This window comes from Pelophylax lessonae (assembly GCF_965119305.1).
Source record: "Pelophylax lessonae genome assembly, chromosome: 1".
In the NCBI taxonomy this organism is placed as follows: domain Eukaryota; kingdom Metazoa; phylum Chordata; class Amphibia; order Anura; family Ranidae; genus Pelophylax; species Pelophylax lessonae.
Window position 1 is genome coordinate 28,946,184 of NC_138768.1, and position 27,438 is coordinate 28,973,621.

The window sequence follows — 27,438 nt, forward strand, 5'->3', positions numbered from 1 at the left end:
GGTAGTGGAACTCCAGAATAAATGGATAAAAAAGTTATTTATTAGATAATGTAGATAAAAGTCACAGGAAAAGCACACAGTCCCAGGACTACCAGTAAACAAGCTTCACACATCAGAATTTTTTTTCAGTATTCCAAGAGCACACACCCATTTAAAAACACAAACTGTCAGGTGAAGCTCAATTACACCCTATTCACATCGGAGCAATTTGATATGTGATTTGACAGGTTAAATTGCATGTCAAATCGCAGCCTGTTTCCAGAAATAGAAGTGTCCCAATCGATGCAACACCTAATTTGCAGCAGCACCAATTTCCAAAAGTAGTTGCTGCACTACTTTTGGCGACTTCGGGGGGACTTCAATAGACATCTGTGCATGAACCTGCACAGATATCATTCAAGTCACCCCTGAGAATGTACCCTGACCTCATGGTTTGGCCAATCAAATGGCTGTCTTTAGCCAATCATGGCTCAGGGGCCAAGTACATGCCCCACACTACATAAAGGCTGCTCGCGCAGCCGCAGCATGTAATGTCATTGTGCGGACGATGAGACAGGGACAGTCATGTGATTGAGGCAGGGAGAGAGTATTTTTTTTTTAGTCAGACAGTGCAGAGAGACATTCCTAGCAGTGTAGGGAGGGCCAGGTTCCTGTGTGAGGTAGGGAGAGATTTATTTCTTTACATCAGATACCAGTCAGAGTATTGTTCATCGGTCAGTTTCTGCAACATTCTATAATATTCACAGACCTATTTGATTATAGATCACTTCAGAAATCAGTCAGAGTATTCATTGGTCAGTTGTGGAACATTCTATAAGCATCACAGATCATCCATCTATAGGATTATAGATTACATCAGATATCAGTGAGAGTATTGTTAATTGGTCACTTGTGTACATCTATAACCACCACAGGTCATCTATAGGGTTATCAATTACATCATATCAGGTCATTGAGTATCTATTGTTCAGTTGCATATATTCTATATTGATCTGTATCAACATCATGTACGAAAGGCCGACAAGGAGAGGTAGATGCTCACAGGTCACGAAAAGAGGGCAAGCAGCCTCTGTGTCCATTGTGAAAAGTGGTGTTCACAGTCGACATAGTGCATCCTCTGCAGTCGGGGCATGCCCGTCCTTTATTTCCGGTGCTGCCCGTGCTATTCATCCACAACATGTGGAAGAGTTGGTGGAGTGGATCAATAAGCCATCCTCATCCTCCTCTGACACCCACGCTCCCAGTAGTTTGCCTTCCACCGCAGCTGCCAAAGCAGCCCATTACACAGGCTCCTTCTCCACAGCTACTCCTTCAGTCGCCCCACCATCATGCACGGAGAAGTCACCTGAACTATTTGATCATAGTGTCAGTGACACGGTCCTGGAGGATGCGCAGCAATTTGTAAGCTGTGATGTTGGTTCCCAGGTTGATGAAGGGAATAACGTGAGCCTAGAGAGAGGGATGCAAATGACGTACAAGAAACCAGCAGTCATGTTACCATAGCTGAAGCATATTGTGTTTGCTCCAGTGACGAGGGGGGAGGGGATGATGAGGTCACTGACTGTACTTGGGTGCCTGACAGGATAGAGGAGGAGGAGGGGGAGGATGAGGAGGATGCACAACTTCAATGAGGCAGGATGTGCTCCAGGGGCTGCCATAGCAGTAGCGAACCTATTGCATCACATCACAGAGCTTCACAGGTGCAGGGTGCTGCAAAATCCCCGCGGACTCCAAAACATTTATTAGTGTGGGCTTTTTTCAGCATCTGTGCAGTAGACCACAGCATTGCTGTTTGCAACACCTGTCTAAATCGGATCAAGCGTGGCCAGAACACAAGCTGCTTGGGCACCACATGCTTGACAAGGAATAGGATGACCTGCCATGCAGTTCGTTGGCAATAGCACCTGAAAGAGGCACCAGATCAAATCAAGCATACATCACCTTGCTCCTCATCTGCGATCTGTAACCCTACTATACCTCATGCCTTCTCAAATACCAGCATTGAGAGGGATGATGGTATAGCAATGAGTGCTACAGAGACTTGCACCCAATCTGCTAGCAGTACACCACCGCTTGATTTGAGCAGCAGGCAAATTTCACTACCCGAGTATTTGAACCGTAGAAAGAAATACTGTCCCAGCCATCCACATGCTCAGCATCTTAATGCTAGCTTGGCCAAATTTTTAGCATTACAGTTGCTGCCTTTTCATCTGGTAGACTTGGCTCCCTTTCATGAATTTGTGGAATGTGCTGCACCACAGTGTCAGGTCCCAAAAAGGCATTTCTTTTCACGTAAGGCCATTCCGTCTGTGGAAGGTAGTGTTTTGGCCTCGTTGGACAAAGCGGTCAGCAGGAAGATGCACATTACTGCTGACTCTTGGTCCAGCTGGCATGGACAGGGACATTACATTTCTTTCACGGCGCACTGGGTAACTCTGCTGGCAGCTGGGAAGGATGCACAACAGGGTTCGGTGTTTCAGCTTGTTTTGCCACCACGCCTCCAAAAAGCTAGTGCTGGTTCTGCCACATCTGGCTATTCCACCACCTCCTCCTCCTTCCCCATGTCCTCTTCCGCTCAATTGTCCTCTGAAGCAGCAGTGCTCCCTAAGGGTTCAAAGGGCTACGCAAGCAGTCAGGCTAAAAGATGCCATGCTGTGCTTCAGTTGGTCTGTCTATGGGATAGGAGTCACACCGGTGCAGAGATTCTGTTAGCTCTGCAGGGGCAGGCTCAGAGATGGTTGTTGCCAAGACAGCTTGAGCCAGGAATGGTTATATGTGACAATGGCACAAACCTTCTCTCCACCCTCCGACAGGGACACTTGACACATGTTCCATGCTTGGCACATGTTCTGAATCTGGTGGTGCAGCGTTTCTTGAGTAGATACCCGGGCTTCCAATATCTCCTTAGGTAGGCCAGAAAAGTCTGTGGCCATTTCCGAATTCAATCTGCCCACCAACCACCTTATTTGTGACATGCCCACCAGGTGGAACTCACCATTGACAATGCTGCAGTGGCTGCACACGCAGCAGAGGGCCATCAATGAGTACCTGTGTGAGTATGGCACAAGGAAAGGCTCAGGGGAGTTTGGCTTCTTTTCACCATGTCAGTGGCTGCTAGCATGAGAATAATGTAATCAGCAAATAAGTTAATTTTGTGTTGGGAATCTGAGACAGAGAAACCAGAGATAGGCACGGATGGTTTCTGCCAGGGCTAGTATTTTCGCAAAAGATCTTTGCTTCAGAATTTAGAAGGGAGATCGGGCAGAAATTAGCGGGGGTGGTGGGGTCTTTCCCCAGTTTAGGGAGTGTGATTATGTAAGCGCCTAGCATTTCGCGAGGTAGGGAGGCTTTCTCTACCACTTTTGCGAAGGTTGCCGTGAGGTGGGGGCTGAGTAGAGGGAGAAAAAGCTAATAGTATTCGTTGGTTAGGCCACCCGGCCCAGGAGATTTGCCTTTGGGCAGAGATTTGATACTGTCATCAATTTCTGTCGGTGTGATTGGGGTTTTTTTTTTGGGGAGTTTAATGTTCGTAACTGGGAGTCAGTGAGAGTAGGTAGGTTGATGGAATCTAGAAAATGGTTGATATCTCGTTCCATTGAATGGGGTTCAGAGGGGCTGTCTTTCAAGTTGTATAAAGTACCATAGAAGTCAGCGACGGCATAGGCTTTCGCTTCGATATGGGAGGTTTTACGTTGGGAAGAAGCGTCTACTAGGAAGGAGATCCTAGACTTGGCCTGTTTGTGTTTGACCTTGTTGGCTAGGTGTTTGCCAGCTTTATTTGCTTGTGTGTAATAGCATTGCTTGAGGCAATGCAGTTGTCTGTCTGACTGTTTCAGAAGCAGTAAGCGTAGGTCCTGCCTCAGTCGAAGGAGGTCAGAGGAGTCAGAGTCTGAGGGATGCTGTTTGTTTTTAGATTCCAAGGTGTGAATTTGGGAGAGGAGTGAAGTCATCTTGGATTGCCATAGTCTCTTGGCCACACCTCTAATGAAGGCTTTGTGTGCCCCCAACAGCACCCAAGGGTCAGACACCGATGGAGAATTGATGTCGAAAAAATCTCAAAGGCTTTAGTTGATGTGGGCATAGCAGTTAGGATCCTGCAGAGTCCTGTTATCACAACGCCAAATAAAAGCAGACTGAATGGGCGCTCCCTCCTCGATGGTCAATTCGACCGCCACATGGTCAGACCATGTGATGTCCTTGACCACCGAGGAGGAAGACTTCCCCAAAAGATACAAATCCATAACAAATAGGTCTATACATGAATAGGAGCGATGCCTGGAGGAAAATAATGTGTAGTCCCTTTCAGACGCATGCAAGCATCTCCATACATCGTGTAAGCATTCAGTGTGTAACAAACCCCCCCAGTGATACCGGTCGGCCCCTGGGTGGACAAGAAGAATCCAACCCGGGGTCGACAACAAGGTTAAAATCCCCGCATAAAAGTAAGTGCCCATACTTAACCCGATAAACTTGTGTAAGCAGTCTGCGCAGGAATCTGAGCTGGTGAGAGTTCAGGGCATAGAGGGTCACAATCGTCATTGGAAGGTCATTAATGTCGCAGGTGAGAATTATGTATCGGCCGTTGTGATCCAAGATGGAGTTGAGAAGTTTGAAGGTGAGTGAGTTCTTTACAGCTAACATAAATCCCCTTACTCTTTTCAGGACCATTAGCCAGGAACACATGGGGGAAGTCTCTGTGCAGACAAGGATGATGGTTTTCGGCTTGGAAATGTGTTTCCTGCACTGCGACAATGTCCGCTCTGCTAGAGGCGACTTCTTTTCACAACGAGTGTCTTTTTTCAGGGTGGTTTAACCCATTAACATTAAAGGAGAGGCATTTTATGGCCATGATCTCAGTATACGGGTCTCGATATGATGAAGGAGATGTGGTTCTATAAATGAAAGGGCGATATCCAATGTAAGCCGGGGTGCAGCAGAGGGCGGAATGAACGGATCTTTCAAAGCTGGTGCGAGCAGGAGGAAAATGCGTGCATGGGTGGAACGGATACAGTCAAATAAAAATAGGAACGTGAACATATGTAAAAAAAAGGACCCTCACAGCAGTCCGTGAACAGGCAAAGCTGTTATTCAGTTTATCAAGGGCCATAAGGAGTTTCAGGTATCCTATGGCCAGGGACACTGTTGGGATGAGTCGTAGTTTGGAATTAGGGCCCCGCAGTGGATCACTTCTTTACCGAGCGCTTACAGGAGACCACCTGCCATTCATTGTCTAGACTCAAAGGTGATGGGGAAGTGGTCAATCCTGATTGTGCCGGGGGAAGAATGTTCCAGTTGCGCAGGGCTTCAAGCATCTCCTCCAAGGTTTTGATCAGGACGGTGGTACCCTCATTGGTGATAGACAAAGCAGCCGGGTACCTCCACTTGCGGGGGATGTTGTTGTTCCTTGGGGTTTTGGTAATAGTGGCAAGGTTCCTCCAGCTCTGTATTGTGTGCCTGGAGAGATCTGGAAGCAGTTGAAGGCCACTGTACACCTCTGGAACATTGGTGGAGTTACGAAACGCCTGCAGGATTTTCTCTTTGGCGTGATAGAAGTGTACTCTCATCAGCACATTTCTAGGGAGGTCTCCTGCTATGAAGGCCGGTTTAGGCAGCCTGTACACTATCTATTAGCAGATCAGATCCAGGTAGAGAAGGCACAAGAGTTGAGAAAAGAGTGGTGACATAAGAAATCAGCTGAGGGAGGGCGTGGCCGGCAGTCGAGGTAGATGGCCGCGTGAGAGTCGAGCTCCGTCTCCTTCGATCCCTCCGTAGCTTCATAAGCGACACCAGCACCTTTAACAGCCCTCACCTTCTGCCCACACCCTGCAACCATGGGGAAGAGGAAAAATCCCGGGGGGGCCCCTCAAATTAACTGACTTTTTCGTGTCCGCCAGCACGCCGCGCTCTCAAAATGGCGCTGAGGCCTGCATGCGGTGGAGCGGAGCCTCGGAACCTCGTAGTGGAGGATCCGAACACTCACTATCTCAGGCTTCCCATTCACCAGGCTCCGGTAGCCGTTCCTCCCTGGGACCTTCCCCAACCAATAGTCCTCTAGTCTACCTGCTGAAGCACACACTTTGTGGAATCATGGACAGGACACTTGAGGCAGAAAAGTGGGAGGCAGAGGACTTCCTTTCCTCACAAAGCCCCCTTTATGCAGATATCATTCCTGCAGGGCAACAAAACACACAGGATGAAAAAGAGGAGGAGGAGGATTGGCTGGAGGTACATTAGGCATTCACAGGATACAGAAGTAAGTGTCGCCCGGCCATTACAGGCCCCAAAAATTAGCCCACATGCGTTTACCTGACAGCTAAGAACGTTGTATTCTGTGGCTGAAGGTACATTAGGCATTCACAGGATACAGAAGTAAGTGTTGCCCATTCCAGGCCCCAAAAATCAGCCCACATGCGTTTACCTGACAGCAAAGAAAGTTGTATTCTGTGGCTGGAGGTACATTGGGCATTCACAGGATACAGAAGTAAGTGTCGCCCATTCCAGGCCCCAAAAATTAGCCCACATGCGTTTACCTGACAGCTAAGAACGTTGTATTCTGTGGCTGGAGGTACATTAGGCATTGACAGGATAAATAATTTTCGGCCAATAATTTTCGATGGGTCGGCTGAAAGAAGTGACCAACACATCTTCAAAACGCCCTCTTCTTGCAGGCGCTGTTGGATTGCTACCCGCAACTGTTTCTCTGTGACTGGAAATTCCTTTGCCAGCGCACGCAAAAGCAGAATGCAGCATTTCTCAAAGCAAGGCCTGGAAGTGCTGCATTCTGACCACCCTCTGTGATGGTGGTAACATTTCCGTAATTTTTTGTTTGTACCGGGGGTCTAAGTATGTTGCCACTCAGTACATGTCCTTGCCCTTTATGCTTTTTATACAGGGTTCCTCCTTAAAATACTGGAGCATGAAGGCCCCCATTCGCACTAAACTGGAAGCGATGTAGTGGCCTGGCTCCTGCTCATCATCCAGGATAATATCGTCCTCGTTCTCCTCCCCCCATCCACGGACACCAGGGATCCCAGAAAGGTTTAAAGCATGCTCTTCTTGCTCCTCCTCATCCCCCCCAGCACCATCCTCCTCTGACTCCTCTTCAGACTCCTGTTGTTGACTTGTCTCAGATGGAGTAGCACCCCCTGGGAATTCATCAAACATTGCGACTTCCTCATCTTCTTGCTCCTGCTGATCAATGACACAACGCAATGCACGCTCCAGAAAGAAGGTGTAAGGTACAATGTCACTGATGGTGCCCTGGCCGCGACTGACCAGTTTGGGGATCCCATCAAATGGCCGCAGTAGTCAGCATGCGTCGCGCATGAGCAGCCACTGGCGCGGTGAAAAAAAACCCAAGCTCCCCAGAACCTGTCCTGCTGCAGAGTTCATACACATAGTCGTTAACTGCACGTTTCTGCTGGAGCAGTCTATCAAGCATATGCAACGTTGAGTTCCATCACGTCGGGCAATCACAAATAAGACGCCTGACAGGTAGGTTGTGCCGCCGCTGAATGACAGCAAGGCGAGCCATGGCTGTGTATGATCTTCTGAAATGGCCCGAGATCTTCCTGGCCTGCTGCCAAGGGTATCCTGGACCCAAGGGTATTTGGCAACGAATCACTGCACGACCAAGATCAGGACATGGGCCATGCTTGGCACGTGTGTAATTTTGCCCTGTTTCAGCGCGCTCAGCAGATTGGCACCATTGTCGCACACCACTTTACCAATTGTCAAATTGAGTGGTGTCAGACACTGGCAGTAAAAGTTAGATACCTTCCCTGCCCGTGTTTGCTAGACCACGTGTCTGTGGCACCGCTGTATCTTGGCACCGATATTGCGTGCCACAGATACATTCACTTGCCGCTGAACATGGCCATATAGCTCAGGAATGCCCTTTTGCAAGAAATATTTCCTGCCTGGGACCTTCCATTGTGGTGTTCCAATGGCCACAAATTTACGAATGGCCTCTGAGTCCACCAGTTGATATGGCAGTAGTTGGCGGGCTATCAGTTCCAACAAGCCAGCAGTCAATCGTTGGGCAAGAGGGTTATCCAGCGTCATCATTTTTTTATGCTCCAACATTTGGGCCACGTAAGCCTGCCTTTTTTCAGAACAACGTGAGGACGGCATGATGGAAGGTGGAGTGGAGGACAAATGTGAGGTGAGAGGAGAAGGAGAAGGAGAAGAGGCTGGATGGTGAGAGCATGGAGTATGGCTTTGTGGGTTCTAACAGCGTTACTCCCACTGGGCTCAGTGATGGGAGTCCAGGTGCCTTCTTAAGGCAGGCACCCCTAGGTAAGTGTTGGGCTTACCGCGGCTTATGCGTTGACTGCAAAGGCTGCAGATGGCAACACTGTTGTCAGCAGGTGACGTATTAAAAAAGCCCACACTGAAGAGCCATGTGGCAGCATCCTGGGAGCGCCAGATGTGACTGTACATTGTTGATGGCTCGCTCCTGATACATTAGCAGTCTGCTTTGTTCCTCCTGTGCAATGTAAGTTCTGCCTGCTTCTCCTCCCTATCTGCTTGTCCATCTCTCCCTCTGAATTCTCCTCCTCCTCCTCTCTTGTGGACGCCCACGTGATGTCCATAAACACGTCATCATCCACGTCACCTTCCCCACCACTAACATTTGAGATCTCGGAGTAGGCAACAACAGCGAGGACCAACCTGCTGGGTGGCGGCTGTTGCTTCCTCCTCTTCCTGATCCGATGCCAAGAATGGCTGCGCAATGCAAATGTCTTGTGATGGATCGGAAAATAATTCCAGTGACTCAAGCGGAGGGTATATGGTGGTGGTGGTGGTGTCTTTGGGGGTGCACACAGCAGAGAGTGAAGAGGGTGCAGATAGAGAGGATGAGTAGGGTGCAGAAGAGGAAGGCTGAGTGAGCCACTCAACCAAGTCTGGTGAGTCCTTTGACATAATCGAACGCACCTTCTGAAACTTCACACTTTGGCTCCGGCCTACTGCTCCTGCCCTACCCCTACCACCCCTGTGTAAGGGCCTGCCTCTTCCTCTGCGTGTCATTTTTTTAATTACCCTATGACAAAAGTCTCTAGAGAAGCGCAGTATATGTGGAAGAAGGTATATAACACCCTGCTTCAATCTGTGGTTTTGGGGGCCACTGGTCTTTCACACCAGTTATTCAAAAAATTGGCCAGTAACTTTGGTACTGTGTGTAGCAGAGTTAACTCAGCAAAAGAGGCAATATTTTTGCAGGAAACAAATACACTGTTATGAAAGTATACTGTTAGATGACACCCCGCTTCAATCTGTGGTATTGGGGGGGCCACTGGTCTAGCACACCAGTTATACAAAAAATTGGCCAGTAAGTTTGGCACTGTGTGTAGCAGAGTTAACTCAGCAAAAGAGGCAATATTTTTGCAGGACACAAATACACAAATACACTGTTATGAAAGTATACTGTTAGATAACACCCCACTTCAATCTGTGGTATTGGGGGCCACTGGTCTATCACACCAGTTATACAAAAAATTGGCCAGTAACTGTTGTCACTGTGTGTAGCACAGTTAACACAGCAAAAGAGGCAACATTTTTGCAGTACCCAAATACACTGTTATAAAGGTATATTGTTAAATAAGACCCCGCTTCAATCTGTCGTTTAGGGGGGCCACTGGTCTATCACACCAGTTATAATACTTTTTAAAAAGTGCTTTTGTCACTCTTTGTAGTTGTAGTATCGCTGAAGAAACGCTCACCACACCAGTCACAATGCTGCACAGTGTACAATATACAAATCCCCTTTAATATGCTTTCTATATTAGAAAGTATATTACAAGTGTATTATACCCCTATATAGTGCACACCAAAGAATAGTACACCTATACCAAATACCAGTCCTTGAAAGGACTTTTGTGGACCTATAACAGAGTGATTTGTGTCACTGACAATCTGTCCCTGCTCCCAACAGCAACCTCTCCTTACACTGACAAAAGAGACATTATAGATAGTACACCTATAACAAATAATAGTCCTTAAATGGACTTTTGTGGACCTATAAGAGAGTGATCTGTGTCTCTGACAGTCTGTCCCCGCTGCACACAGCAAACCTCTCCCTACACTGACAAAAAGCAGAATGTAAAATGGCAGCCAGGTCAGGTCTATTTATTGGGTAGGGGGTATGTCCATGTGTTGAAATGTCTCAATTGGCTGTCCTGTTCCACCTGATGAATGTGTCATGGGTCAAAGTTTTTCCCCAATGTAAGCTAATATAGCCGCCGCAAACAATGCCATATGTTCGCAAGATCGGCGAACTGCGAACAAGCAAAGTTTGCCGAAAACCGACCGCCAGGCGAACCGCAAGGCCATCTCTACTCCTTACAATGTCATCCTTAGTGACCCAGAGGACTCAGAAGCTAATGCCTCCTCAAACTTATGTTGCATGGGCTCCCTAATTCTGCAAACCCTGCAAAAGGACCAGAGGATTTGTGCTATGAAGGAGAGGGATAATTACTGGTTGGCCACCCTTCGCAGAGAAAGCAGAGGATGAAACATATTTAGGACGCCTTGAAGAAAAATTTGTGTAACACCTTTCCAGACACTGGGAGGTTAACATTCTCTTTGTGTTTCTGAGGCATTGTTCAGCCAAAGGAGGAGTGGTAGAAATGGTGGCCGGCTGATCAATGCCTTTAATCGGTTCTGTAGTCCTCAGCACCCAGGGCTGTTAGGTTAAAGCAACCATTGGCAGCATCAAATTCATATGGTGCATGATTATCCAGGGGCAAGAGCAGACTTGGAGACCTTACCAGATGAGCATCCATTGGGTTACTGGTTCTTGAGGATGAGCACTGGCCAGAACTTGCTCAATATGCGATCGAGCTACTGGCCTGTCCTGCTTCCAGCGATCTTTCCGAATGGACATTTAGTGCAGCTGAAGGTTTTGTGATGGACAAAAGAGTGCATATATCCACAGACTCTGTTGACCATCTGACTTATCAACATGAATCAGTCCTGGATCAACAGCAGCTTTTGCTAGGGGTCTGCCATCCCTTGAAGTCTACATATGCTGCCTATCCTATTCCTCAATTTTGATTCTGCTAGCTTCCAACAATGTTTTTTAGTTTGGGTCACCACCAACACCCAAGGCCTAATTTTTCTGCACTTGTATGACAGGTGCATACAATTTAAATTTTGTATGTAATTTTTAACAGCAGGCCTTGTCCCTGTGCCCTGCGCCCAGCAAGAGGGACTGTGAGGGATTACGGTTTTTAGGCACCACCAACACCAAAGGCCCAATTTTTCTGCACCTGTATGATACGTTCATGCAATTTCAATTTGGTATCTAATTTTTAATGGCAGGGCCTGTCTCTGTGCCCAGCAAGAGTAAATGTGAGGGGTTATGGTGTTCAGGTACCACCAACAACAAAAGCCCAATTTTCATGCACCTGTATGACAAGAACATGCAATGTTAGGAGGGTGTGACTGGCTCTTAATGGAGCCGGTTCACACAGCTCTGGGACAGCTGCAGAGCGATTTGCAGGAAATTTGTGTGTATCTTTTGGTCCATTTAGGGTACAAATTAAGCCAAAAATTCAAACTGAATTCAAACCTGAAACAGTGACCACCAGACCTCCTGCTGTGAGCCGCTCCACAATCCAGTGTGAACCCAGCTCTAAGGCGTCAGCATACCAAGACATTTGGACAATTTCATGCTTCCAACTTTGTGGGAACAGTTTTGGGATGGCCCCTTCCTGGTCCAAAATGACTGCACACCAGTGCACAAAGCAAGGTCCATAAAGACATGGATGAGTGAGTTTGGGGGTGGAGGAACTTGACTGGCCTGCAAAGAGTCCTGACCTCAACCCGACAGAACACCTTTGGGATAAATTGGAGTGGAGACTGTGAGCCAGGCCTTCTCATCCATACCAGTGCCTGAACTCACAAATGCACTTCTGGAAGAATGGTCAAACATTCCCATAAACACACTCCTAAACACACTCCTAAATCTTGTGGACAGCCGTCCCAGAAGAGCTGAAGCTGTTATAGCTGCAAAGGGTGGGCCAACCTAATATGGAACCCTACGGACTAAGACTGGGATGCCATTAAAGTTCATGTGTTTGTATATTAGGTGCCCCAATACTTTTGACAATATAGTATATATTGTTTTATCTATCATCATATGTGGTATATTGCATAATTTTATTATTATTATTGTCAAAGAATAGGTTTGTTCTCTATCTATCTATCTATCTATCTATCTATCTATCTATCTATCTATCTATCTATCTATCTATCTATCTATCTATCTATCTATCTATCTATCTATCTATCTATCTATCTATCTATCTATCTATCTATCTATCTATCTATCTATCTATCTATCTATCTATCTATCTATCTATCTATCTATCTATCTATCTATCTATCTATCACCATTGAATGTATTTTATTGAATTATTTGAACAGACATAACTTGAGTAAAACTTTTCTGTAGTGGAAGGTACTTTTCTTGTGTATCTGTGTGTTTCTCATGTGCTGCGGCTGTGCAGGGAGTCTATTCAGAGTCAATGTCCCCCGGGAAGGTAATACTATAATAAAATCATTGTATTTGGCAGGTCAGCGTAATATTGAAAACAATCACATTGCCATTCATTGCAATCAGTAATCACTACTTAGCTGGTAGGGGCCCCAAGAGAGAGTCAGCAGGGAGGGGGTGTGAGTAGGTTAAGCAGCTGTGATCTATCGCTCTATTATTGTGACTCCTCTGTAATAATGCACCCAGGTGACATCATCCTCTGTGTATTGATACAAAATGACTGTGTACTGATAGAATTATCCAGGCGAGCAGGTGAGGATGGAGGGAGGGCGGAGATGATGGGAGGGGGAGCGCAGTCTGGTAGATGCTTATACAATTCCTTTCTTTGATCTTATTTTACAAGTGACTTAGTAGACATCCTTATGAGATTTTAAAGAAAAGTTTATAGAAAGTGACATTTCTTATTAAACTAATAGCATTTTTATTAACAAGTTAGGCTCCAGATCTATTTTCACATTTCATCTATAGGCCTATTAATTCAGCAATAGCTTTTATTAGTTACGATTAGTGCTGGGACAAGGCCATCCAGCGATCAGAGCAAAGATGCCAAACTGCACCCACCCCTTCCCTTAGAAGTTAGGGTCAGGGCACCCACATCCCTGCAATAAACCATTGTGCCTAGGGCAGCCCCCCTCCTTTCCACCCCTTGTCCTGGCCCTGGTTATGATACAAAAGTGAAGCATTTATTTAGTTATTGGGGGTCAATGCTTTAAATTGGTTATATTATCTTGCAAGAGTGATCTAATCATATGTATATTTAATAGTTATTAAAAGCAAAAAAATTTAATTTTAAATAAAAAAAAAAAATTCCAGCTTGACTAGTGATAATTAAAAAAAAAGAAAATGTTACAATAGTTGGTTCATAGGCAATCTGATAGCAAATGCATTTTACATTGGCCTAAAATTTGCCCAATATTCTTTGAGCAACTATCACTGTTATTTAATCAGAAATCGTACACATCTGCCCAATATTCGCCTTGTAAGACCTAGATTTTCTCTTTTCATATGCCTTTTCTATTCATCAAGGATAAAGGTTTGGTATTGATTTTTAGGTGGGGGCATCAAACTATTTTAATTTTGTTTTTCATTAAGGGTTTGGTATGGATTTTAAGTTGAAACTCCATGTACAAAAAAACATGGGGTCCCCCAAGTGCCTTGCCAAGATCTTTTGTTTATTTTACTGACCTGTAAGAATGAACCAGTTTGCAATAAAAAAATATAGCCTATATAATCCTTTATTATGGAAGTTACATATGCCCTCTCCACCTTACCAGCACCTTTTCCTGGCATTGAGGAAGGAGGGGGGGGGGGTTGATGGTTTAAAAAGCCTGGGGCCCACGGTTCGCAGCAGAACTTTTGAAGGGGGAGAAATGTTCTAACCCGAACAGTAAACCCCCTTGAAGTCTATGGGAGGCCAACAGGAGAAATCAAAGTGCCCATTTTGAAGGCTTATAAGCAATTAATTGACCATAAAAGGGTTATGGGGGTCTGGGTACTGCCCTGGGGGACATGTATCAATAATAAAAAAAAAAGTTTTTTTAGGAGCAGTGATTTTAATTATGCTTAAATTGAAACAATAAACATTTAAAATACATTTAAAAATAGTGCCTGGCGAGCCCCTTAATGTGCCTGTAAAGTGGCGCATCTGTAACATGGGTAGCACTGTTCCCGTAGGGCTTGCTGTGTGTTGTCTTCTTAGGCCTCTCTCTGATTACCTTACCAGACAGTTGCTGGGGTTTTTCACATATGCCTCCTTACTCCTGGTTACTCAAAAAACAGTCCAGGGGTGGTTTTTTTGTATGTATTGTGGAACTTGGATGGGAGAAGGAAATAGTGGGATACTCCAATTGAACTATTCACAGTAGATGAGGACACCTCTCACTTGGCCTCACCAGATTACTTGTAGAAGCATACACACTGCTTTTACCATACTGCCACTTGTATGGAAGAACTAAGTCTTCTTGCTCTCTCTAGCAGCAGACTTGATGCAACTACTTTATCTTTAGGACACTCTCTAACATCCTCTAGACTGTCACCCATCCACTGACTCTCCTACTTGAAGGGATGGCCCTCAGAGGACAGGCCCCATGACACAGATCTGTACTCACAGTAGGCAGAATCAGATCCTTCCTGGTTTCTCCCTTCCAGTCAGCTCTGCAGGACCTCTAGGTTCAGCCTCTCAGACTTTCAGGCCCTCAGGTCGACTACCCAAGGCCGCATAGCAACTTGGGTACAGAGGAGGGGCAGCCGTCCCCTCCCTCTGGGACTTCACTCTCCAGCCCGAAGACCCTTGGCATTTATACAGCCACCCAGCATTCAACGAGGCACTTTCCTCTTCCAATCGGCAGGTCTGTAACAATGCCTGTGTCCTCACTTGCCAGATTTCCTCCCGCTGTCAAATATGCCTCCCTATTGGACCAGTGTGAAAGATCATGAGCAGACCCTATCAATGGATCCTGCTCCCTGGTAGGCAGAGAGCACTCTAAATTTACCTGGCAATCTTCAAAGTAAGCAGAAAGACCAAAAAAACTATACTCTCTTCTAGCACCTACCTAGGAGGGTGCTACATCTTACCTCCACTAAACCAAGACATATCCTCATTGGCTCTGGGCATCTGCTCCTAAAAAAAATACCTGTACAACATTTTACAAGGAGTATCCCATGAACTTGGAAAAGGGGGGAAAGGGAAGTAACATATGTTCAAGGCCATGGAGCATACCCCATAGGTGGCCGGTAGGCACAATCATTTAGGTGAAAAGATATAGACATCTGCTGTACAAGAAATTTACAAGTCTTCAAAGGAAAATCTACCAGGTACACTATATTAGTGCACCCCCTGCCAAATAAAGACAGCTTGACAGGGAAAATGGTTAAACACTCTGACTAATTGTACTACAAATACCTTTTTTACACTTATACAGAAGTGGGTTATGGACAACCTCCACTGAGGCATAAAGACTCCTTTCAGGCCTGCAAAGACAAACACAAGTATATAGCAAATATACATTCCATATACATACAGTGAGATTGCTCTCTCTGCAGAGGCAACCTTCCAACCTGAGCAATCTCTATCACTAGCATTAATGTAGACATACAGTAGCTGATGGATCCAGCCCCCTAAGGGCAACTCTTGACACGTTGTACTGTTGTGTTCCTGTAATAGACAAACAAAGCAACCTACCATTCTGACTGACTAAACATACTTTGCACTTGCTCCATTCGGGAACCACCTGACTAGCAATAGGCAAAGTCACTTTCAATTACCATGGTACTGACTCTTCCCTTTTCTAGGAAACAACAACAAAAAGAAAGGGGCGCACCAACCTAGTGCATTACCACTAAAAACATTTATTAAAATATAAAAAAATATATATTATACTCACAAAACAGGTGTGTATGTACACACATCAACATGATATACATATGATCTCTAAGGTAGCCAAGGTACTGTGCGGTGCTGGATGGCATGCAGTGTACTGCATTAAACTGTTGTGGCTAAGGTGACACGTTTTGTGGGTGAGCCCCCTTCCTCAGAGCCAAGAATTGCTCTTCTCTGAAGAGACAATGAGCCACTACCTTTTTCTCACAAGGTAGCAACTCGCACAAATTTTCCTTCAAAACCACACTGGCCCACTGGAATCTTCGCAAAGTGTCCTTAAATAAAGTATCCTTGCAAAGTTTCCCTAAATGATGTATCTTCGCAAAGTGTTCCTTCTCAGTATTGCTTTAGCAATGGCAACTTGGCCTAAAGGATCATCACAAAGTGTCTCTGTGAGCTAAGGGTTTACCCCCTTCCGTAGCAGCCCCTGGCTTTAACAGGAGAAGTCCTCTGTGGCAGAAGTTCTTTTCTTCCAGGTGATGAAACAATAGCAGTTTCAGTGATTCCCCTCCTTCATTTGCAAGGATAGAAGGGAAGGGGATAAGGCAAAGGGCCTTTAGCCCTAATAGCAGCATTTCAATGGGGGGTAATTCTTCAGGCTCAAAAGCCCATTCATAACATGCAGCCCATTAAACAGACCAAGAACTCAGTATTCCTCAGTAGTAATGGTCAGGATTAGGTATACAAACCATCTTGCCTTCAGGACTCAAGATGCGGATGACCCAAGCTTAGCCTTTCCTGTCTGGACAGTTGACTTCCACTAGATCATTATATATCGACTGCCCCAGATTCCAAATTTTCCTTGATACAGAGGAAGGATTCCCACAGCTGAGGCCTGGATGGGTTCTGATGCAGCTTGGGGACATAGAGAAAGTCCCAGATAGCTTCTTCACACCAAGCCCCCCTATTGCTTTAAAATTCCTCCAATGTTTCCTGTGGAGCATATGAATAATCGTATCCATATTCCATTTCCACCTTCCTCTGAAAGAGCTTTTGAAAATGAGAGAACCTGGGAAGTTTCTGCCTATCTCCTTTCCCAGGTGGGGCATATGTGGTCTCAACTTTAGAGATCAGTTTGGAATGAGAGACATTCTGTGCTCCGGCCCAAGCATAGACATGGGATGGGGATAAGTCTGGGACCCATGTGGCATAGGCCTCATAGAACCCAAGATTCCTCGCACACCTCATGAGAATGACAGCTGCCTCTCTCACTTTACTAAGTGAACTGGAACTTGGAGGACTTCTTCTACCCTCAGTTCCCCAGTCCCACTCAGTTTCCACATCTGATCCCCTTTCACCAATTCCCTCTTCCAGGGATATAAATCAGCACTCAAAACTGGGTGACCCCACATCAATAATCCCTGCCTCCTCCTCCCTGGACGAACTGGAGGACCTCAACTTCTGAATCCATTGAAGCCCCTCTGCCTCTTTAAGAGCTCAACTTCCTGTTGCTGCAACTGCAACCAATGCACTCTTTGGCCACTGCCTGGCCTTCACAACTTGTGTGCTTTGCACCTCTGAAATGCTGGTCTCCCTGGTTTGGCAGATGGTTGTGCGGGTCTGCACCACTGGTCCTGGCCCCAGCAGCGTTCTCGGCCCGACCGGCAGACATTTTATTCTAGAGAATATGTACTGACACCCCCTCACTCACTGATCCCTGCATCCCAGGTTACTGCTTACTTGACTATAACTTGAAAGCACACTTGCACTGATCAATGTGAAGCAGACATTACTTTCTTCCACACTACAACACATCCATTCTTCGCTGACACTCCAGCTCTTTCCATAAGAAGACATGGCATTTCTTGGGTATCTATCCGGCCACTGCCAGTAGCAACCACTGCCATAACTCAGAGGAAAATCCTGGACAATGCCCCCAAACATAGCACTGCCCCCGTAGGCTTGCTGTGTGTTGACTTCTTATGCCTCCCTCTGATTACCTGCAGACAGTTGCTGGGGGTTTTTCACATATCCCTCCTTACTCACGTTTGCTCGTTACTCAATAAACAGTCCAGGGTATTGGGTTTTTTGTATTTATGGGGGAACTTGGATGGGAGAAGGAAATAATGGAATACTCCAACTAAACTATTCACAGTAGATAAGAACAACTCTCACTTGGCCTCACCAGATTACTTGTGGAAGCAGACACACTGCTTTTACCATACTGCCACTTGTATGGAAGAATTGAGCCTTCCTGCTCTCTCTGGCAGCAGACTTGATGAAACTACTTCATCTTCAGGACACTCTCTAACATTCACTGGTCTGATGCCCGTCAAAAGACTCTTCTACTTGAAGGGATGGCCCTCACAGGACAGGCCCCATGACACAGATCTGTACTCACAGTAGGCAGAATCAGATCCTTCTTTGTGTCTCCCTTTCATTCAGCTCTGCATGACCTCTGGGTTCAGCTTCTTTCTGACCTCAGGCCCTCAGGTCGACCACCCAAGGCCGCATGGCAACTTCTACAGGAAAGGGGCAGCTGCCCCCTTTCTGCAGGACCCCGCTCTCCAGCTGAAGACCCCAAGAAAATGTGCCCTTGGCATTTATAAAGTCACCCAGCATGCAATGAGACAATTCCCTCTTCAAATCGCCAGGGCAGTAGCAATGCTTGTGTCCTCACTTGTTAGGTTTCCTCCCACTGTCTAATATGCCTCCCTATTCTACCAGTGGGAAACTTTCAGACAAGCTGAGCTTCACCTGAGCACCACGAGCAGACCCTATCAATAGATTCTGCTCCCTTGTAGGCAAAGAGCAATCTAAATTTACCTAGCAATTTTCCTGGTAAGCAGAAAGACCCAAAAGCTATACTCTCTTCTAGCACCTACCTATGAGGGTGCTACACATGCATTAAACACGCTACAGCAAAAATGAAATTTCTAAAGAAAAAAAATGACCCGAATCCCATTTAAAATTATTTAAAATGATTTGCGGTTACAATTGCTGGCACACTTCTGGCGCCTGATGTGAAGGACGGGAAGAACAGCGGCTCTAGGCTGATCTGCATATTAAAGCCTTAATTCAGAGCCAGATACCGGCGATCAGTCCCCTGAGCCTGCCGCATACTCTCCCTGCATCTCCAGGAACATGGAGAGGTATCTTCTACACGGCACCGCCAGCCACACATAACCACAGCGTTCACTGCTCGCGGGACCCGAGCAGCACATGGCAAACATGGCAGAGGCTGGGGACAGCACAGGGAGACAGCAGCCTGCCACATCCTCCCGGGCACTAGACATGGCAACCACCGCCTCTCCCCCAGCTGTGCTCACTGCTCCTGTGCTATCTACGGCCATATCCCTCTCTTCCTTGGAGGAACAGCTGACTGGGCTGGCCCAGGCTGTGGCAGCCCTTCTCTTGCCCACAATCACAGCAGCGGTGGACACAGTAATAGCTGCAGGCATGTCCCAGCTCAGGCAAGAGCTTGGAGAGCAAAACAAATGCCTGGCATAGCTGGAACACAGGATGTCTGACATTGAGGACAAACTACAAAACTCCTTCACTTCTGAACAACAGGCCAAGAATACTCAGCAATATATCCTAGACAAACTGGACGACTTAGAAAACTGCTCACGATGCAACAACATACGGATTGTCGGTCTTCCTGAATCCTACAATTCGGATTCACTGCAGGATATTTGCGCTTCACGCATCCCACAAGGGCTGGGCATCTCTGTGCCCTGCCTGGATGAATGAGCACACTGCTAGAGATGTATAGAACTGTTCGCCGGTGAACAGTTCCCGGCGAACTTAGCATGTTCGCGTTCGCCGCTGCCGGCGAACATATGTGATGTTCGGTCCGCCCCCCATAAGACATCATTGAGGCAAACTTTGACCCTGAACTTTACAGTCAGCAGACACATTTCCAGCCAATCAGCATACCTCCCTCCCACACCCTCCCACCTCCTATAAATAAGCAAGGGCAGCATCCATCTTAGATCATTCTGAAGCAGTGTGTGTAGTGAGAGTAGGGAGAGAGCTGCTGCTGCTGCTGCTGCTGTTAAGCTAGGGACAGTTAGTCAGTGTTCCTGGTCTTGCAGTGTTCTTGGTCCACTACTGCTGTAATATCAGCACCCCAAAAAGCCCTTCTAAGGGCTGGTATTTGTGTTTTTTTTTTTTTTTTTATATATATATATATATATATATATATACCTAGCGTCCCCAAAAGCCCTTTTAAGGGCTGGTAATTGAGTTATTTCTTCTTATATATATATCTATATCTATCTAGTGTCCCCAAAAGCCCTTTTAAGGGCTGGTAATTGAGGATTTTTTTTTATTTATATATATACATATATATATATATATATAGTGTCCCCAAAAGCCCTTTTAAGGGCTGGTAAGGTAATAGAGTTTTTTCTTTATATATATATCTATATATATCTATTGTACACTGCAGTTGCCTGCCCGCTGTGTGTGAGAGGCCACAGACCTACCACAGACTGTACTGTGTGCACACCACACTCATTTCGGGTGGCACAGGCACAGTACCTTGCATTTTAAAAAATATTTTTTTTTTCCTCTGTCATAATTGCAGTGAGTGCTGTGTCAGGTCCACAGAGTGCACTGTACCCACTGCAGTGCACTGCCCACCACTGATATATATACGGTGGCACAGCATCTTGTTGCAATAAATTGAAAAAAAAAAATATTTTTTATTATTGCAGTTGCCTGGGCTGCCAGTTACTGTCAGGTCCACAGAGTGTACTGTGCCCACTGCAGTGCCACTGTGTGCCCACCCACCACTGATATATAAGGTGGCACAGCAGCTTGCAAAGTAAAAAAAAATATATATATTTTTTAATTGCAGTTGCCTGGGTGCCAGTGACTGCTGTCAGGTCCACAGAGAGTGTACTGTGCCACTGCCCACCCACCACTGATATATAAGGTGGCACAGCAGCTTGCAAAGTAAAATAAAATATATATTTTTTAAATTGCAGTTGCCTGGGTGCCAGTGACTGCTGTCAGGTCCACAGAGAGTGTACTGTGCCACTGCCCACCCACCACTGATATATAAGGTGGCACAGCAGCTTGCAAAGTAAAATAAAATATATATTTTTTAAATTGCAGTTGCCTGGGTGCCAGTGACTGCTGTCAGGTCCACAGAGAGTGTACTGTGCCACTGCCCACCCACCACTGATATATAAGGTGGCACAGCAGCTTGCAAAGTAAAATAAAATATATATTTTTTAAAATTGCAGTTGCCTGGGTGCCAGTGACTGCTGTCAGGTCCACAGAGAGTGTACTGTGCCACTGCCCACCCACCACTGATATATAAGGTGGCACAGCAGCTTGCAAAGTAAAATAAAATATATATTTTTTAAAATTGCAGTTGCCTGGGTGCCAGTGACTGCTGTCAGGTCCACAGAGAGTGTACTGTGCCACTGCCCACCCACCACTGATATATAAGGTGGCACAGCAGCTTGCCAAGTAAAAAAAATATATATATTTTTTAATTGCAGTTGCCTGAGTGCCAGTGACTGTCAGGTCCACAGAGTGTACTGTACCCACTGCCCAACACTCCTATAGGGTGGCACAGCACCTTGCACTCATAGTACACAACACATTAAAAAAGAAAATGACAGGCAGAGGCAGGCCACCCCGCAAGGGCCGTCGTGGTCGTGGTGCTGTGATTTCCTTAGGCCCTAGAATAATGCCCAGTGTTCAGAGGCCACCACAGACCCTGAACTCCAAAAATTCTGAGGCCATAGTTGACTGGCTTACACAAGACACCCAATCGTCTACAGCTTCCGCTCGGAACCCTAATGCACCATCCTCCTCCAGCTCAGCTTCGGGCACCTCTCAATTTACCACTCGCCAGCCCGCCGGCACCACCACCAACACTAGCACCACAGCCGCTTCACTTGATCCGTCAGAGGAGTTATTTTCACATCAGTTGGAAGAAATAAGTGATGCGCAACTATTAGTGCCAGAGGATGTAGATAACGGGGATATGTCTCAGTCAGGCAGCATTATACACATGGACGTACATTGTGATGATGATGATGTTGTACCTGCTGCTGCTGCCTTTGCTGAGTTGTCAAGTGAAGCGGCTGATGATGACGATGTGTCTGTGGATGTCACCTGGGTGCCTGCTCGAAGAGCAGAAGAAGAGGGGGAAAGTTCAGATGGGGAGACAGAGAGGAGGAGGAGGAGACGAGTTGGAAGCAGGGGGAGGAGGTCATCGCAAGGAGCTAGTGGCGCAGTCAGACAGCATGTAGATTCGGCACCCGGGGTCAGCCAGACAGCACGCCAATCAACGCAAGCTGTTGCCACAACCAGAATGCCGTCCTTGCAAAGCTCAGCAGTGTGGCATTTTTTTTGTGTGTCTGCCTCTGATATCAGCGATGCCATTTGTAACCTGTGCCAAAAGAAACTGAGTCGTGGGAAGTCCAACACCCACCTAGGTACAACTGCTTTGCGAAGGCACATGATCTCACATCACAAACGCCTATGGGATCAACACATGAGTAAAAGCAGCACACAAACTGAAAGCCACCATCCTCCTCCTGGTCCAGCATCTTCAGCCACGTCAACCACTGCTGTCCTCCATGCCCCCTATCAACAACCCGCCCCTCCGCCTCTCACCTTCAGCAGTTCCTGCTCGTCACCTGCCCACAGTCAGGTGTCTGTCAAGGAAATGTTTGAGCGTAAAAAGCCAATCTCGCAGAGTCACCCCCTTGCCCGGCGTCTGACAGCTGGCTTGTCGGAACTCTTAGCCCGCCAGCTTTTACCATACAAGCTGGTGGAGTCTGAGGCCTTCAAAAAATTTGTCGCTATTGGGACACCGCAGTGGAAGGTACCCGGCCGAAATTATTTTTCACAAAAGGCAATCCCCAACCTGTACTCTATTGTGGAAAAGGAAATCATGTCACGTCTGGCACACAGTGTTGGGGCAAGGGTCCATCTGACCACTGATAGCTGGTCTGCAAAGCGCGGTCAGGGCAGGTATATAACGTACACTGCGCATTGGGTAAACCTGCTGGCGGCTGCCAAGCATGGAATGCGTGGCTCTGCTGCAGAGGAGTTGGTGACACCGCCACGACTTGCAGGCAGGCCTGCTGCCACCTCCTCTACTCCTCCTACTCCATCCTCTTTGCTAACCTCCTCGGCTGAGTCCTCTTCTGCTGTTGCGTCTTGCTCCACACCAACTGCACCCCCCCAGCTCCCCAGGGGCTATTCCACATGCCGGATACGACAGTGTCACGCTGTCTTGGGGTTGACTTGCCTGAAAGCAGAGAGTCACACCGGACCAGCACTACTGTCCGCCCTGAACGCACAGGTGGATCAGTGGCTGACCCCGCACCAACTGGAGATCGGCAAAGTGGTGTGTGACAACGGGAGCAATTTGTTGGCGGCATTGAATTTGGGCAAGTTGACACATGTGCCGTGCATGGCACATGTGTTGAATCTGATTGTGCAACGTTTTGTGCAGAAGTACCCAGGCTTACAGGACGTCCTCAAGCAGGCCAGGAAGGTGTGTGGCCATTTCAGGCGTTCCTACACGGCCATGGCGCACTTTGCAGATATTCAGCAGCGAAACAACATGCCAGTGAGGCGCTTGATTTGCGACAGCCCGACACGTTGTAATTCAACACTGCTAATGTTCGACCGCCTGCTCCAACAAGAAAAAGCGGTCAACGAGTATTTGTATGACCGGGGTGCTAGGACAGCCTCTGCGGAGCTGGGTATTTTTTTGCCACGTTACTGGACGCTCATGCGCAATGCCTGTAGGCTCATGCGTCCTTTTGAGGAGGTGACAAACCTAGTGAGTCGCACTGAAGGCACCATCAGCGACATCATCCCATATGTTTTTTTCCTGGAGCGTGCCCTGCGAAGAGTGCTGGATCAGGCCGTAGATGAGCGTGAAGAGGAAGAGGAAGAGTTGTGGTCACCATCACCACCACCAGAAACAGCCTTACCATCGATTGCTGGACCTGCGGCAACACTGGAAGAGGAGTGTGAGGAAGAGGAGTCAGAGGAGGAATGTGGCTTTGAGGAGGAGGAACACCAACCACAGCAGGCATCCCAGGGTGCTCGTTGTCACCTATCTAGTACCCGTGGTGTTGTACGTGGCTGGGGTGAAGAACACACCTTCAATGACATCAGTGAGGACGAGGAATTGGACATGAGTAGCTCGGCATCCAACCTTGTGCAAATGGGGTCTTTCATGCTTTAATGCCTGTTGAGAGACCCTCGTATAAAAAGGCTGAAGGAGAACGACCTGTACTGGGTGGCCACGCTACTAGACCCCCGGTATAAGCAGAAAGTCTGTGATATGTTACCCAATTACCGGCAGTCGCAAAGGATGCAGCAGCTACAAAATAAGTTAAAAACTATGCTTTACACAGCATATAAGGGTGATGTCACAGCACAATGGGAATCCAACAGGGGAAGAGGTGAAAGTAATCCTCCTCCTACCACCACAACCACGCCGGCAAGGACAGGACGCTTTACAGACGTCTTGTTGATGGAGGACATGCGGAGCTTTTTTAGTCCTATGCATCGCCACAGCCCTTCGGGGTCCACCCTCAGAGAACGACTCGACCGACAGGTAGCAGACTACCTTGCCTTAACTGCAGATATCGACACTCTGAGGAGCGATGAACCCCTTGACTACTGGGTGTGCAGGCTTGACCTGTGGCCTGAGCTATCCCAATTTGCCATTGAACTTCTGGCCTGCCCCGCTTCAAGTGTGCTGTCAGAAAGGACCTTCAGCGCAGCAGGAGGTATTGTCACTGAGAAGAGAAGTCGCCTAGGTCAAAAAAGTCTTGATTACCTCACGTTTATTAAGATGAATGAGGCATGGATCCCGAAGGGACTGACAGTGGGGGATGCATTTGACTAAAAAAGGCCTGGTGATGACTGAGATGCCTTGGCCTAAAAATGGTCCACACGCTGCTGTATATAATCATTCTCTGCATGCCGGATGACTTACGTGACATCTCCGCCACCAACTACGGTTCAAGCCGCAATGTTTTAGTGCACTTTCTGCCTTAAAACCTCAATTTTTCAGGCCGCTGCTACAGCAGCGGCTGCAACAATACCTACTTTTTCATGCATGTGTACATGCCTAATTTTTCTGGCCTCTGGTGCTACACTGTGGCTGCAAAAAAACAAAAAACAAAAAAAAAGGCACATACATGTGTCAATTCCCCTTCGTGATCGTTACCTTGTCGTGGTGAAGGGGCTTGCGTATCACAATGAAGCGATCACCTCTAGGATTGTGTTGGCACACCCCAGATGATAAGGTCGTTGCTTCATTGTGTACAGACCAAAAGCGATCCGCAGGATAATTTTTCATAAAAAAAACATTCATTTTCTTTCATTCTTTCTGCGGAGCTGGGTATTTTTTGGCCGCGTTACTGAATGCTCATGAACAATGGCTGTAGGCTCATGCGTCCTTTTGCGGAGATGACAACCCTGGTGGTCAGTCGAACCCAAGGCAACATCATCGACCTCATCCCATATGCGTTTTTTCTGGAGCGTGCCCTGCGAAGAGTACTGGATCAGGCTGTAGATGAGCATGAAGAGTAAGAGTTGTGGTCCTCATCACCACCAGAAGCAGCCTTGTCGTTGTCAATTGCTGGACCTGTGGCAACGCAGAGAGAGGAGTCTGAAGAAGAGAAGTCAGAGGAGGAAGGTGGCTTTGAGGAGGTGGAATACCAGCCACAGCAGGCGTCCCAGGGGGCTTGTTCTCACCTTTCGGGGACCCTTGGTGTTGTATGTGGCTGGGTGGAGGAAGAGACCTTCAATGATGTCAGTGAGGACAAGGAACGGGACATGGCTAGCTTGGTATCCAACCTTGTGCAAATGGGGAGTTTGCGGTTGTGCAAATGGACTGACTGACTGTTAAACGGGGAGTTTGGTCTGTCAGAGTTTGGTCTGTCACTGTGAAGCGGGCGACGGGCGTAACCCTTACACTACTTGACCGATAAAACATCATACCTGATCGTATTCACACACTGGATGTTTTAGTGCTGGTTCACACTGCCGCTACCACTAAAGTAGCGTCGCTTCCAGTGCGACTTTGGCGCGACTTAGCGCGACTTTGGCGCGACCTCATCGCGAGGCGACTTTTTATTTGGCCAATCACAATATCATGTTTTGTGACCGTCACCTAATTTCCTTTTCCTGTTTTTTGTTTTACATATTTCCCCATGTGTGCAGTGTTGTCTGTGTCATAGCTCAACTGATAGGCATGTTTGCCTTGGCATATCATATTTCAGCTTGCCAGAAAGAAAAAAAGACAGCTGGAAAGACACTGCATTAGTTTTCTACTAAAAATCATAAGAAAAATGCTGTTTTTTTGGGGTTGTGGACATACTACAGAGCTGAAACTTGACAGGTACACTTTTTAGACCCCCCAGGCACTAAATACAAAAAATGACATGCCTGCCTAAAAAAATGCCCGCTAAATGCCTGCAAGAAAAAAAGCCAGCCGCAGAGAAGCCATATTCCTGAAAATATAAGAAAAATGCTGTTGTTTAGGGGTTCTGGACATGCTACAGAGCTGAAACTTGACAGGTACACTTTTTAGACCCCCCAGACACTAAATACAAAAAATGACATGCCTGCCTAAAAAAATGCCCGCTAAATGCCTGCAAGAGAAAAAGCCAGCCGCAGAGAAGCCGTATTCCTGAAAATATAAGAAAAATGCTGTTTTTTAGGGGTTCTGGACATGCTACAGAGCTGAAACTTGACAGGTACACTTTTTAGACCCCCCAGACACTAAATACAAAAAATGACATGCCTGCCTAAAAAAATGCCCGATAAATGCCTGCAAGAGAAAAAGCCAGCCGCAGAGAAGCCGTATTCCTGAAAATATAATAAAAATGCTGTTTTTTAAGGGTTCTGGACATGCTACAGATCTGAAACTTGACAGGTACACTTTTTAGACCCCCCAGACACTAAATACAAAAAATGACATGCCTGCCTAAAAAAATGCCCGATAAATGCCTGCAAGAGAAAAAGCCAGCCGCAGAGAAGCCGTATTACTGAAAATATAAGAAAAATGCTGTTTTTTAGGGGTTCTGGACATGCTACAGAGCTGAAACTTGACAGGTACACTTTTTAGACCCCCCAGACACTAAATACAAAAAATGACATGCCTGCCTAAAAAAATGCCCGCTAAATGCCTGCAAGAGAAAAAGCCAGCCGCAGAGAAGCCGTATTCCTGAAAATATAATAAAAATGCTGTTTTTTAGGGGTTCTGGACATGCTACAGAGCTGAAACTTGACAGGTACACTTTTTAGACCCCCCAGACACTAAATACAAAAAATGACATGCCTGCCTAAAAAAATGCCCGATAAATGCCTGCAAGAGAAAAAGCCAGCCGCAGAGAAGCCGTATTACTGAAAATATAATAAAAATGCTGTTTTTTAGGGGTTCTGGACATGCTACAGAGCTGAAACTTGACAGGTACACTTTTTAGACCCCCCAGACACTGAATACAAAAAATGACATGCCTGCCTAAAAAAATGCCCGCTAAATGCCTGCAAGAGA

General features: G+C 46.7%; 1 protein-coding gene across 1 annotated transcript in view; it reads right to left on the reverse strand.

Moving 5' to 3' along the window:
* LOC309566803 (vomeronasal type-2 receptor 26-like) overlaps nucleotides 1–27,438 on the reverse strand; it is a gene marked incomplete at both ends in the record, with an annotated part of 356,998 nt that overhangs the window by 174,176 nt on the left and 155,384 nt on the right. The gene's annotated exons all lie outside the window — the stretch shown is intronic.